Genomic DNA, 15249 nt, shown 5'->3' with positions numbered 1-15249 from the left:
GTCGAACAACATGGCTCGCTCTAGCGCCATCGAATGGGCTGGCCTATTTGAATAACGTTCTGCGCAAAAAGCGCCTGTGTTTAACGCTCGTGAGCGTCAGCTAGGGGCTTTCTTTTCTCACCAACAAAATTTAGTGGCAATCCAGTGTGTCCTACCTGTTTTCTGCGATGTCCAACTCTCTCGTCCTTCCCGTGAAAAAAACCCTCTCTCCTCATGGTAAAAGTTGAAAAGAAAACAAAATTTACCATGATCACACAAAGCTCAAATAATTCAAACAAAAAACTACTCAAATAACTGCGGTTGTTTGACGCTATATTTGTTGCGTTTGTCATTGTTAGGGTTTAATCATGGTCAAGATTCAGATGTGCACATCAGAATCATAGTGGTGATCGGCGATGATGGCAAAATGACATACACATACCAATGACTGGTTACGGAAAAGACGGGGCAACGAGGGGAGGTATTATCATCATAAGAGTTTATGGTAGAGGTCAGGGTTCATGAATACTCATTACCTAGGGGTAGCGATCTGTTGGGAAGCATAGTAGGAAACAAAATTTTCGCACCTACGATCACCCAAAATCATATGAAGATGCATAACGGGTTAGGATCACGATCGTTACCGTCAGCGAGTTGCAGCGGAAGAAGAATGTGTCAGTGTAGATTGTACTTGAAGTCCCTCGAATAGTCGATGAATGATCCCCTGTACCTCCTGCGAACAGTCCCTCGAACTGAAGACCAAAAGCATGGCATCTCTACTTGGTTGCAAGCGTGCAACCTTCATGATCCAGCAGGGCTTCGCCGTCTAGAATTAATCGTCATCGGGAAATTAGAGGGAGGAGAATAGAATCACACTGGGCTTTTAATTATGAGGACAAGAGGATTAGCCTAGCTCTAATTAGCCATGTAAGACCAACTAGAACTAGAATTAGAAGAACTAGAGGAGGCTTCAAAACTTATGTCTTCGAAAGAGCAAAATCCCCTAGTATATATAGTTTGGAGGGAGAAGGAGGGCTGCCAGAAGGGGAAAGGAGTCCCCTTGGTGCGCCAGCCTAGGGGAGGAGGAGTCTGACTCCTCCCCTTCAAAATTCAACCTCTTTCCTTAGGGAAGGAGGCACTTTTCCATTAGGGCCTTTTTGACCCAAGTTGCCTTCCACCTCTTGGCCTTTTAAGGCCCGTTGATACTAAATTAAATATAAAATAGTTTTAAATATTTTCTAACCATTATATATATATATATATATATATATATATATATATATATATATATCCCCAGAAGCATTTTCCACCTATATATATTTATCAGTGATCCCCGGTATTACCCGGTATTCACCGAAACCCTTCCGGTGACCCCAAAACGCTTCCGGATCCTCTCAGAACTATTTCGATATTAATGAAAATAATTCCACAAATATATTCTCATTACTCCCGTCCTACTAACACTCAACAAGTCGAGACTGTCTTAAGCTTGTGACATTGTAGGTTCGGTAACTCATAGACATCGTCGAAATCGGGGCTCCGGGGACCCAAGAAAGCGCCGAACTCTGGGGTGTGCTCTCAGTGCCTCGCTTAGCCCTACCCTGCTACCCACTATCTCATGGCGATGCTCCGACGTGCTCGAGCGAGAGAAAAGACAAACTACAAACATGGTTGTTTACCCAGGTTCGGGCCACCTTGCAGTGTAAGACCCTACTGCTTTGTTTCTGGATTGCCTCGCGAGGGAGGATGAGTATCAGAGTACAAGGGACAATGGCCTCGGGAGGCTTCTTGAATCGATCTTCTGGATGGAACCGGTCCCCTTCTACGGTGGTGAAAGACATATTAAATGTCTCGATCTATCCTTATAGATCATGATGCCCAATATATAAGTAGCTTTACTGAGGTCTTTCATTGAAAAATAATTATTCAAGTATCCTTTTATGCTATCCAGAATTCTATATCATTTCTAATCAATAATATGTTATCCACATATAACATGAAAAATGCTACAGAGCTCCCACTCACTTTTTGTATAAAACCATATGCTTTGATCACCTCATCAAAGCGTATATTTCAACTCCGAGATGCTTGCACCAGTCCATAGATGGATCGTTGGGCTTGCACACCTTGTTAGCACCTTTAGGACTGACAAAACCTTCTGGTTGCATCATATACAACTTTTCTTAGAGATATCCATTTAAGGAATGCAGTTTTGACATCCATTTGCCAGATTTCATAAAATGTGGCAATTGCTAACATGATTCGTATGGACTTAAGCATCGCTACGGTTGAGAAAGTCTCATCATAGTCAACCCCTTGAACTTGTCGAAAACCTTTTGCAACAAGTCGAGCTTTGTAGATAGTAACATCACCATCAACGTCAGTCTTCTTCTTGAAGATTCATTTATTCTCCATGGCTTGCCGATCATCGGACAAGTCCAATAAAGTCCACACTTTGTTCTCATATATGGATCCTATCTCAAATTTCATCCTCAAGCCATCTATCAGAATCTGGGCTCATCATAGCTTCTTCATAGTTCGTAGGTTTGTCTTGGTCTAGTAACATGGCTTCCAGGACAGGGTTACCGTACCACTCCGGGGCATATCGTGCTCTAGTTGACCTACAAAATTCAGTAGTAACTTGATCCGAAGTTTCATGATCATCATATTTAGCTTCCTCTCTAGTTGGTGTAGGCATCACAGGAACAATTTTCTCTGATGTACTACTTGTTGGGAAATGTAGCATGCAATTTCAAAAAAGTTCTATGCTCACGCATGATCTATCTAGGAAGTAAATAGCAATGAGAGGGGGAAAGTGTGTCCACGTACCCTCGTAGACCGAAAGTGGAAGCGTTAGCTTAACGCGGTTGATGTAGTCGAACGTCTTCTCGATTCAACCGATCAAGCACCGAACGTACGTCACCTCCGAGTTCTAAACATGTTCAGCTCGATGACGTCCCTCAAACTCTTGATCCAGTAGAGGGTCGAAGGAGTAGATGAGTTCCATCAGCACGACGGTGTGGTGAGAGTGATGGTGATGTGATCCGCCCAGGGCTTTGCCTAAGCACTACGATAATATGATCGGAGGAGTAAACGGTGGAGGGGGGCACCGCACATGGCTAAGAAACAAGTGATGTGCCTAGAGGTGCCCCCCGCCCCTTTATATAAAGCAGGCGAGGGGAGGAGGGTCGGCCTAGGGCGTGCCCAAGTGGGGGGAGTCCTACTAGGACTCCTAGTCCTAGTCGCCCCCTTCCTTTCCAACGAAGGGTGAAAGAGGGAAGTAGAGGGAGAGGGACAAGGAAAGGGGGTGTTGGTGTCAAAACCGTCAGACTCGGGTAGGGGGCCCAAGTTATGCGTCTGAGGATCAATGGTAACAATGGAGAAGGGACGCAGTATTTACCCAGGTTCGGGCCCTCTTAATGGAGGTAAAACCCTACTCCTGCTTGATTATATTCGAGGGTATAGGGGTTACAAGAGTTTATCTACCTCGAGATTGATTTGGCTAACCCTAGATAGCTAGCCTAGCAATGGTGTGGTCCTGCCTCCGATCTAACCCTCCGGTTTATATAGACATCAGAGGGGCTTAGGGTTGTACAAAGTCGGTTTTATAGAAAGGAATAAAATATCCGGACACCTATACTTGCCATCCACGCATGTGAGAGTCCCCACTGGACATGAGAGATAGTCTTCTGTCTTGTATCCTGACGACCCATCAATCCGGCCCACACCAATAGACCGGACGCCCGAGGACCCCCTAGTCCAGGACTCCCACAGTAGCCCGTGACCCTGTCTTCAATGATGATATGTTCGGTGCTCAGATTGTCTTCGACATTGCAAGGCGGGTTCCTTAAAGAATACACATCGACTTTCCTCTATAAAAGAATTGTATCCGGCTTTCCACAATGAACACAACCCTTAGCCGCGAAGGCAGGATATATAAAAAATAAGAATAATGTCTTTTACTGACAACTTTTTCGACGAAGCGTCAGACTTGACCCTTCGGCATTTTGAACCATTTTCACACCTCGTGTTTCGTGTTTCAAGGCCACGCCTCATTGGCACGTCCTATGAAAACAGAGATCGTGCCCACTTAATACGGGATTGCGTATCAATGATATTTGGGTAATCCAACCGTTTGCGGCGCATACCCACATTGGGAACATGCGAGGGGAGCGGGCGCTCGGTATTTATGGCCTATATAAGCGGATAAAGATCCACCTTTTCTATCCCATGCCTTCCTCCTTCCTCAGCCTTCCCATCTTCGAGCTCCAGCGCTCAAGCTTCGATCCTCCCCACTGCCACCAATCTCTCCAGTCATGTCCGGATCCGGCTCTTAAGGCAAGTGGGTGGCCTCCTCCGTGAAGGAGAATGACATCAAGGAGCTCCAGGAGGCGGGGTACCTGAGTACGGATATTGTGTATAGGATCCCTACCAAGAAGCAGGTCATCCCACTCCAGAGCCGGTGAAAGGGTGGTATTCATCCCCCACTTCCTCCGCGGACTAGGGTTTCCACTTCACCCTTTTGTCCGCGGCCTCATGTTCTATTATGGGCTTGATTTCCATGATCTATCCCCCAAACTCCTTCCTCCACATCTCGGCGTTTATCATCGTGTGCAAGGCGCTCCTCCGCATTCCCCCTCACTTCGGCTTTTGGCTCAAAGTCTTCAACGTGAAGCCAAAGGTGGTGGATGGGCTGCATGCGGACTGTGGAGGTGCAATGGTGAGGAAACTCCCCAACATCACCTGGCCCAAAGGGGTCTTCGTAGAATTGTGAAGATATGGTAGCAGGAGTAGTTCTACATTACCGAACCTCGCGGCGCCAACTGGGCAGCCGCTCTTGAGTTTAGATCTGGACCCCCAATGCGGCTTGCGTCATGGATCAACAAGGGTCCAGACTGGGGGTCAATGGACAAGGTGTTGATGCTGCAAAAGCGCATCAAGAATATGATACAAAAGAACACCACCCTCACTGACGTCATTCAGGTGATGCTATTACGCCGGACCCTTCCCTGCCAGCTCCGGCCTCTCCATATGTGGGAGTTCAATCTAGAAGGGCTGCGGACCCTGCAACGATTCTTCGGCACAATGCACGAAGATATCTGGAGGCTGATTTTCAAGGCCCAGAAGTCGTGGCCAAAGACGACCGACGACATCGTCCTCGACTGTGCTCACCCAGCCTTCCCAGTAAGTTTTTTTGTTTCCGAACATAACTTTAGTTCAGAAATCAAAGGGGCATATTGAGACTCCCATCCTTTAATTGGGGCTGGACGAAGAAGGCGGAGCGGATCAAGTGTCCGGCACCGCTGCCCGAAAACCCAGCTGACCCTCTGCTGACAAGGATGCTGGTCCCGGTGCCGTACCGGACGCTGGAGAAGAAAACCAAGAAGAAGAGCAAGGAGGCCAAGAGAGGCCCCCGCCATAAAGGTCCCTCGGATGCCATGTCTAGGGATTCCGAAGCCTTTTCCTCCTACAAGGGAGATGAAGACGAAAAGGAGGAGGAGGAGGAGGAGGAAGAAAGCGATTCTCCCCTTAAGGGGAGGAAGAAGAAGAGAGCGGCCTCCAAAGATCTAGAGGCGGAGGCGTCTAAGAGGGGGAAGATATCACTCTTGGACAACTCGGATTTGGATGCCAAAGTCATGCCCGAGCGGTGCCTCAGGTCGAAGCTCCTGGCCGACTCGTAAGTATCCAAGGATGCCTTCACATACATTGGATTTTATGATTGTAATTCTTAATACACTATATTATAGTTTCAGTCCGGCCCGCGATCTCCCTAAACTATCGTCTTTGGGGAACTCGCTAGAACCAGGGATGGTGGAGAGCGAGACACCCCTGCAGGCCTCTCCGCCAACCGCTCCGGACGATACCGAAGTCTTGTCCTGAAGAGCCTCTCCAGGCCATGGAGAGGTGAGGGAGGCCGTCAGGACGGCGCCATAGGGTAACACCTTGGCTGCCGAAGACATAGGGGGACCAACCACCATGGAGACTGATGATAGGGGCCATGACCAATCCGGCCCCCAGTCGAACACTGTTCTGGAGACCCATACGGCTCCGGAGTCGGGCGAGCACCCCCCTTTGAGGGAGGGGGAGCATCGACTCCATCGGCGACCTCCATCAGTCCGGAAGCGCCAGATACTTTGGTGGAAGCGCTTCATCGTGATTCCGTCGTGGAGGAGCACCGTGCCCTGATGGGTACGGTGGTTGAGAAGATTCACTCTGCCAAAAGCGGGCTGAACGAAGCCTTTACCAGCCTGTTAACAGGCTTTGAGGTATGCGATGTAATTTTCTAACCAATTTTAATAAAGGAATATGCTTGTGTATAGATAGTAGCCCTTGAGACTCTGTACGGCTTCGGCGAAGCCGGATAGAGGATCACATAGTGTTCGGATGAGGTGAAATTTTACTCCGTTGTGCAACAGGCTTCCTTACTGGCAGCGAGCGCTCGGTCTGCCGAAGTGTCCGAACTTACTCGGAAGCTGCAGTTGGCCGATGAAGAGGTTGTCCGCATTAATAAGCGGTTTGCGTAGACGCAAGGTATGCGGGGAATGAGTATATATCGCCAATTGTGCATGTGTTAGTCATTTTAAATAGACTAAAAATGTTTTAACTATGCTCGCAGTTGGCGCCGATGAGGTCGAGTCCCTCAAAAGCGCCCTCGCCGAAGCCAAGAAGGAGGTAGAGGCGAGCAAGGCGGTCGCGGATAAGGCGGCCAAAAGCCTAGAGGAGGAGCAGACCACCCGCCAACAACATGAGGCACGGGTGGGTGAGGTTGAAAAAGAGCTTAAGGACGCCATTGCTAGATGCGAGTCCTTGGAGCAGACGAGTTCGAAACAGGCCTCCGAGCTCACTAAAGCCCGTGAGAGCCTGAAGGAAGCCTGGGTTGATGCCCAGGATGCTCGCCAGGAGATCCAAGAGGCGAGGCGGATTGCGGCTGGTGAGGCCTTTATTATGCAGAGTAGGTATGCCAGTAGAAGATATATTTTACTAACCCGAGTTCAGAGTTCTCCAAGCACTTTTGCCGACTTGCCAAGGAGCATTGCGGACGCTGACGCATTCTTTCGAGCTAAAGAGGGGAGCTCAACGGAGAAGCTGTTCTAGTTACAGTACCTTGCGCTAGAGCTTCCGGTACCCCTGAGCGACCAAATGAAGCAGCTATCCGAGCTGATAGGGTGGCCGGCCTGGCCATGAAGGACATAATAGTCCGTCTGTGGCAAGCCAAAGCCGTACCCAGCAGCCACTTCGGGCTCATGAAGAGGCTGGTGGAGGTGCTTCCTCGGATTGATGCCCTTAAGTAGTCATCCTGTATTGAAGGTGCTCGGATGGCCTTTGCCCGTGTGAAGGTTCAGTGGGTGAAGATGAAAGTCATCGAGATTGCCATTGCAGGGCCACCTGAGGGCAAGGAGTACCGACGGCCGGAGAGGTACTTCGACGAGGTCCTCGAGGGAGCCCGTATTGTAGAAGGCCAGTGCTCCAAGGACATAATATTTGAGTAGTTGTTTCCGGTTGTAGGATTTATGTAACGAACTCATAATGTATGATAGTTGTTATCATGCTTTATTATCAGTTTATCCTCCTATTTTGCTGTTTATATGTCTAAAAGTTTACCAGTCGTCGGCTTCAGCCCCCACGTAGATACTACAGGGGTGTTCAGGACCGCATGACCGCACTTTATCCAACGTCTTGGTCTGATATAGGAGGCGTCTTGTGAAGTGAACCAGGCAATCATGCTATGCGGTTTTAGTACTTTCACTTTAGCCATAAGAGTCCATTGGTGGTGCTAAGTACTAGCCCCTCGTTACATGATTGGCAATCCGGAGTGCGTTGCCTTTGCCACGTGGCTGGTCAAAAAACCCAACCCCTCGTATAACACGGCATAAATCGTGAACGATTCGTAGTATAACACTAAATCACTGGATCGCTGACCCACTCTCGCTTATCATGACAGTCAGTTTTCGGCTTTCTCTACTGAGGTACTTAACCGGACGAACCGGAAATACAATCGCAGTAGTTCTCCCTTTACTACCTTAGCCGTACTTGCGGAACGTAAGGTGGCAAGCACAGGAGCCGGGCAACCCAACTATAGAGCAAAGACATGATTAGGAGCAGATGCATATAATGCAATATCCAGGACGCCGAAGAGTTCCCTATGGGTATTCGGACTTAAGAATTTGGCGGGGCCGAATACAACCCCTACTATGAATAACGTGTCGAACCACGTATGTCAGTCGAACATAAGGAATAGCGTAGATGACAAGTAAAAGATCTAAGCCCAACCAAGAAGGTCATCTTTGCCCTTTATATCTTTATTGTTATGTAGATGACAGGCAATGTCATTCAATATTAAGGTCATGTTACATGCCCAGAAAGAGAAAATTTTACATAACTGAAAGTCTAACACAGGGCCTAAAAATTATAGTTCGGAAAAGAAACTCCCATGATGCCCTGCCGCACGTCTGCGCCTTTCCTCCTTAGTAGTAAGTCCTTTGAGAGGAGCGTTTGATGATTGGGACGTGCTAGCCTTAAAAGGATCTCCTGAGACAACCATCTTGTAAGTAGGGATCTCGATGAACCTGCGTTAAAAGGGAAAAAGGGTGTATGTGGTCCAATTATGGTCAAGCCATGTAATGGACCTATTCTGTAGTGTGCCTCCGGCGTTGCCCAAGGTATTTTTAGTGCATAATTATGTACGCGCGACACATGAGCCGCGACCTGGTGGGGTGATCGGTGGAGGCCGAACTGCTAATCCGTGTCCGGGTCCGCTGATTTATCGCTATTATGCGGACTCGTTTGGATACGTCATTGGATTTTTTGGCGTGTGAACTGCTCGGCGTGATAAGGCCGCTATACACTTCGGCTGCAAGGGCCACGGTGTGTTCTTCAGTATGGAGTGAGCGCTCCATATTACCATTGACTGTAATAACGCCACGAGGTCCGAGCATTTTTGAGCTTCAAGTCAGCATAATGCGGGACTGCGTTAAAGCGGGCAAAGGCAGTTCACCCGAGCAGTGCGTGGTAGCCACTGCGGAAAGGGACGATGTCGAAGATTAACTCTTCATTGCGAAAGTTATCTGGGGAGCCGAAGACTACCTCCGGTGTGATTGAGCCTGTACAATGGGCCTCCACTCATGGTATCACACCTTTAAATGTAGTGTTACTAGGCTTGACTCGTGATGGGTCAATCCCCATCTTACAGACAGTATCTTGATAGATCAAGTTGAGACTGCTTCCTCCATCCATAAGGACTCTAGTGAGGTGGTATCGGTCGATGATTGGATCAAGAACCAAGACGGCCGAACCCCTGTGACGGATACTAGTTGGGTGGTCCCTGCGATCAAAAGTGATTGGACAGGATGACCATGGGTTAAACTTGGGGCGACAGGCTCTATATCATAGATGTCCCGTAATGCGCGTTTGCGCTCCCTTTTGGGAATGTGAGTGACATATATCATGTTCACTGTCTTCACCTCAGGGGGAAATTGTTTCTGACCCCCGGTGTTTGGCTGATGGGGCTCATCATCGTCTTTGCTTGGGGGGCCCTTTTCCATTATGTTCGGTATTTAACTTACCGGCCTATTTGAAAACCCAACAGTTCTTGTTGGTATGATTTGCGGGCTTATCGGGTGTGCCATGAATTTGACAGGGCCTTTCAAGGATTTTATCTAAGTTGGATGGTCCATCTTTGTTGCCTTTGAAAGGTTTCTTCCACTGACCGGACTTAGGACCGCTGAATCCGGCATTGACTATCGTATTGTCTGCGTCGTTGTTGTTATTATTCTGACGTTTGTTTTAATCGCGGCGAGGTTTACCATTGCAGTCCTGCACCTCAGAGGTGCTGGGGTCGCCTGAGCTGGTGCTTCTACGAGCCAACCAGTTGTCTTCGCCTGCATAGAAGCAGGTCATGAGTATCATTAAGGCTGCCATGGTCTTCGGCTTTTCTTGCCCAATGTGTCAGGCTAGCCATTCGTCATGGACGCTATGCTTAAACGCCGCTAAGGCTTCAGCGTCCGGACAATCTACAATCTGGTTCTTTTTAGTTAAGAACCGATTCCAAAGCTTGCGAGCTGATTCGCCAGGCTGCTGAATTATGTGACTCAAGTCGTCAGCATCCAGTGGCCGGACATAAGTGCCCTAAAAGTTAGCCCTAAAAGCATCCTCCAAGTCTTCCCAGGTCCCAATGGAGTTTTCTGGGAGGCTGTTTAGCCAGTGCCGTGCTGGTCCTTTCAGCTTTAGAGGGAGATATTTAATGGCATGGAGATCATCTCCTCGAGCCATGTGGATGTGGAGAAGAAAATCCTCAATCCTGATGGCCGGATCCGTCGTTCCATCGTACGGTTTGATGTTTACGGCTTTAAACCCTTCCGGAAGCTGATGTTCCGTCACCTCATCTGTGAAGCATAGGGGGTGTGCGGCCCCTCTATATCGCGCAATGTTGCGGTGGAGATCGGCTGACATCTGAGTTCGGTTCGGAGCCCGAACATAGTAATGGTTGTTACGCCGGGCTGCATAGCCATTGTCTCGCGCCAGGGCATGGCCCCTTGATCCATAGATCGACCTGGTTTGACCAGCTTTATTGGCTAGGTCATGTTGCAAGTCGTACGTATATCCCGCGACTACAGTCTCCCTGCCTCTTCGGCAAGGGGGTGCGGGTTGGTGTTGGGCTTGATATGTCGCTTTATCCCGTCCATGTGGTGGTCGGACCGGTTGATCTGCCTGATTGTATTTCGACGGTATTGGTTCAAGGACTTCATCGTCGAATCGAGGCAGCAGCGCCTAGGGTAACTTTTGACAGGTCGCTCTTGGCCGTATTCCTAAGCGGCCAAGACCTTAGTCCACCTTTCATTCAGCGTGTCTTGCTCTTCTTTGAGCTGCTGTTGCTGCTTCTTCTTCAGGCTCTGGGCTGTAGCAATGAGTTGTCGCTTAAAGCGTTCTTGGTCGAGGGGTTCCTATGGGACAATGCAGTCCTCATCACCGAGGCTGACCTCCTCTTTGGATTCTGGCATATAGTTGCTGCCCTCCTCATCTTCGTTGTCAGCGCGTTTGTGACTATGTTCACCCTATTCCCGCTCGTCCTGTTCAGATGTGGGCTCGATAGGGTATTCGGGATCTTCGGCGCCATTCAAAGTCTCGTTGTCTCCGATGCCGGTATTACTATCCTTCGCCCGACGCGATCGTAAGTGGCGCCACTGACGTCGGCGCTTTGGTGGTTTATCAACGGGTCTATCCTCATCTGGGCTCGGGTTCTCCTAGTCGTTCTTCGGGGTGTCCACCATGTACACATCGTAGGTTGAGGTGGCCGTCCAATGCCCCGTGACGGGTGGGACTTGGCTTGGTTCAGCGTAGGCATTGTCGTCCATACCGCCGATGTCTTCAGACGCATAGTCCAACATGTCGGTTAAGTCCTCGACAGTGGCTATTAAGTGGGTGGTGGGTGGGGCGTAAAATTCCCCTCTCTCAGCCCCCAGTCCGAGCTGGGTACAGTTCAGAGGTAAAGCCTCCGTGATGGCGAGAGACTACATCAAACCCAACACTTCATCCAAGAGCGGGAGTGGGACTGGAAACTGCGGGTCTGCCGCGCTGTGTTCGGCATGGAGCGCCTGATCGGACCCGCTGGGTGCAAACCTCGGCTATTCGGAACGATTGCCCAGAGCTAAGTCTAAGCCTGCTTCTGGGTCTTCGGTAGGAAGTTCCGTAAGGGGAAGAAGTCCGGCGGGGCTTATGTTCCCGTCTTCGGATGATGAGACCTGGCCCGGACCTAAGGCCGAGGTGGGTGTTGGTGTTGACCCCTAGATGGGATCTGACAAGGGATCCGAAGAGTCTTCTTGGCAGGGACACAGAGTGGCGGCCAAGGACGCAAACCCGTCGAAGACTAGGTCTCCTCGGATGTTAGCAACATAATTCAGGTTTCCAAACCTGATCTGGTGGTCGGGGACGTAACTATCGACTTGCTCGAGGCGGCCGATTGAGTTGGCATGAAGCACGAAACCACCAAACACAAAAACCTGTCCAGGAAGAAAGATCTCCATGGATGCAACATCATCATTGATGGAGAGGTGAGCCATTGGTCCTTCTGTTGACGACACAGCGGAGCTCTCAATGAAAGGACCAATGTCGGTGTCAAACCGACAGATCTCGGGTAGGGGGGCCCAAGCTGTGCGTCTGAGGATCAATGGTAACAATGGAGAAGGGACGCAGTATTTACCCAGGTTCAGGCCCTCTTAATGTAGGTAAAACCCTACTCCTGCTTGATTATATTTGAGGGTATAGGGGTTACAAGAGTTGATCTACCTCGAGATCGATTCGGCTAACCCTAGATAGCTAGCCTAGCAATGTTGTGGTCCTGCTTCCGATCTAACCCTCCGGTTTATATAGACACCAGAGGGGCTTAGGGTTGTACAAAGCCGGTTTTACAAAAAGGAATAAAATATCCGGACACCTTACTTGCCATCCACGCATGTGAGAGTCCCCATCGGACACGAGAGATAGTCTTCTGTCTTGTATCTTGACGGCCCATCAGTCCGGCCCACACCAATAGACTGGACGCCCGAGGACCCCCTAGTCCAGGACTCCCACAGGGGGGTCGCGCCCCCTCCCCTTGTCCAATTCGGACTCTCCATGGGGGGGGGCACCTCCTAGTGGCCTACCTTGCCTCTCCCCTATGGCCCATAAGGCCCATTACTTCCCCCGGGGGGGTTCCGATAACCCCTCGGTACTCTGATAATTATCTGAAACACTCTGAAACCATTCCAGTGTCTGAATACCACCTTCCAATATATCAATCTTTACCTCTCGACCATTTCGAGACTCCTCGTCATGTACATGGTCTCATCCGGGACTGCGAACAACCTTCGGTCACCAAAACACATAACTCATATAATACATATCGTCATCGAACATTAAGCGTACGGACCCTACGAGTTCAAGAACTATGTAGACATGATCGAGACAACTCTCCAATCAATAACAAATAGCGGAACCTGGATGCTCATATTGGTTCCCACATATTCTACGAAGATCTTTATCGGCCGAACCGCAATGTCAACATACGTTATTCCCTTTGTAATCGGTATGTTACTTGCCCAAGATTCGATCGTCGGTATCTTCATACCTAGTTCAATCTTGTTACCGGCAAGTCTCTTTACTCGTTCCATAATGCATCATCCTGCAACTAACTCATTAGTCACATTGCTTGCAAGGCTACATATGATGTGCATTACCGAGAGGGCCGAGAGATACCTCTCCGATACTCAGAGTGACAAATCGTAATCTCGATCTATGGTAACCCAACAAACACCTTCGAAGATACCTATAGAGCATGCTTATAATCACCCAGTTATGTTGTGACGTTTGATAGCACACAAGGCATTCCTCCGGTGTCCGGGAGTTGCATAATCTCATAGTCGGAGGAATATGTATTTGACATGAAGAAAGCAGTAGCAATAAATTGAACGGTCATTATGCTAAGCTAATGGATGGGTCTTGTAACATCCCAAATTTTCAATTTGAAATGTTATACATTAGATCATCATTGCATATCATATTTTATTGCTTTCTGGCTTGATCCTAGAAATTCTACGCAACTCAAGGACCCACAGAGAGAGTTGGAGATTTCGATATTTTCATATTTGAGTTTTTCTCAAATTCTGAAAAAGGATCAATTGGTTTTGATTATTTTTCTTTCCTAATATTTCAAAACTAAAAATATATGAGAGGAGATAAAATGACTTCTCCAAAATAAATGAAATATTAGAGGAAAAATATTAAAATCAATTTAATATTTTATTTGGAGTTTATTGCAATTTTATTTGAATTAGACAAAATGCACGTTTTCAAAATTGCATTTTAGGGCCAAAAAAATGTTCGATTTATTTTCAGCGGAACGTTATTTTTTTAAAAAAAAATTTGTGTGCGCGCCCGACTGGGCCAGCGGCCAAGCCGAGCCGGGCCGGCCTCGCCCCGCCTCCGCCCGACCGGCTCCGAGCCAAAGTCCGGCCGGTGCACGCCGCCACCGCCGAGTCCGGGGAGGACTCCTCCTCCTCACCCCCTTCCCCAAGCCGCCGGCCCCCCTCCTTTATATATCCCGCCACCACCACCACCCGCCACCACCACCACCGCCGCCGCCGCCTCGGATCCGCCTCCCGTCGTCGTGCCGCCACCGCCTCGGATCCGCCTCCCGTCGCCGCGCTGCCGCCGCCCCACCCCACCAACACCCACCGGAGCCCCGCCGCCCGCCAGACCACCGCCGGAGGTAGCCGCCGCCGCCGTCCCGCCGTTCGTCATTTTTTTTTGAGAAAAAACCTTTTTGTTTTTTTTGAAAAACCTTGTTTTTTTGTTTAGATTGGCGGTTTTTCTGGTTTATTTATTTAGCGAGGTTTCGCTCATTCTTTCATTTTAACGAATGGTTTTCACCGTTTAGTCGCAGACAACGAACGTCCATTCGTTAGCCTGTTCGTCCGTTTTTCTTTTTCTAGGGTTTATCCGCGATTATTTTCGATCGCGATTTCTACCCTGATTTTTGTTTTCGTTTTTCTTTTCACTCGTTTATCGAAATCAGGCGATTGAAGCGCCTAGAGTTTTGTCTCAAAACACTCTTTCTGTTTAACCAACTTAAACAAGTTTTTGCTACTATAAAATTTGACTTAAGTCCAGATTAGTAAACATAGTTTGTTTCTTTCGCCGTTTGAGCTTTGTTGCTTCGTTTGGTTTGATTCTTTTTGCAAACCGGAGTTCTTAAGTTGAACTTTCTGGTTAGATCTCTTATTTGGGTTTTACCTGTGTTTGTAGTTGAGTGCTTATTGTATGCTTGTTTGTGTGCGATAGAGTACCCGGAGTGCGAAGCGTGCTACTATGAGTCTCTAGGTTTCACGGATCATCAGCAAGGCAAGTAACACTTTGATCATACCTCTTTACTACCCAGTTTTATTGCAGATCAATCCTCAAACAATTGCATGATTAGGATCTGTTTAATATGTGGGTTTTGGGAGGTAGATGAGTTAGTACCTATTGTCCTATTTATTATCAAACCTTTGGGAGTTACTTCTACGTTTGCTTATATTGTTATGCTATGCTTGTAGACGAGGATTGGGTGAGTGTATCCATGACAGTGGTGAGTTCTGTTAATTAATGGTTAACTTAAGGTGGCTACTTAAATTCACATTTGGGTGGATTGAGGCACCTGGGGAACCTAATGTTGCCTGTATTTTTGGAAATCCCGGGGTACCGTGTGATTCTCCTATGGACTGCCACCCAGGCTCAAAGGGATCATAAGATTATTCA

The sequence above is a fragment of the Triticum dicoccoides genome, chromosome 1B (assembly GCF_002162155.2).
Source record: "Triticum dicoccoides isolate Atlit2015 ecotype Zavitan chromosome 1B, WEW_v2.0, whole genome shotgun sequence".
In the NCBI taxonomy this organism is placed as follows: Eukaryota; Viridiplantae; Streptophyta; class Magnoliopsida; order Poales; family Poaceae; genus Triticum; species Triticum dicoccoides.
Note: the sequence above shows the minus strand (reverse complement) of the source record.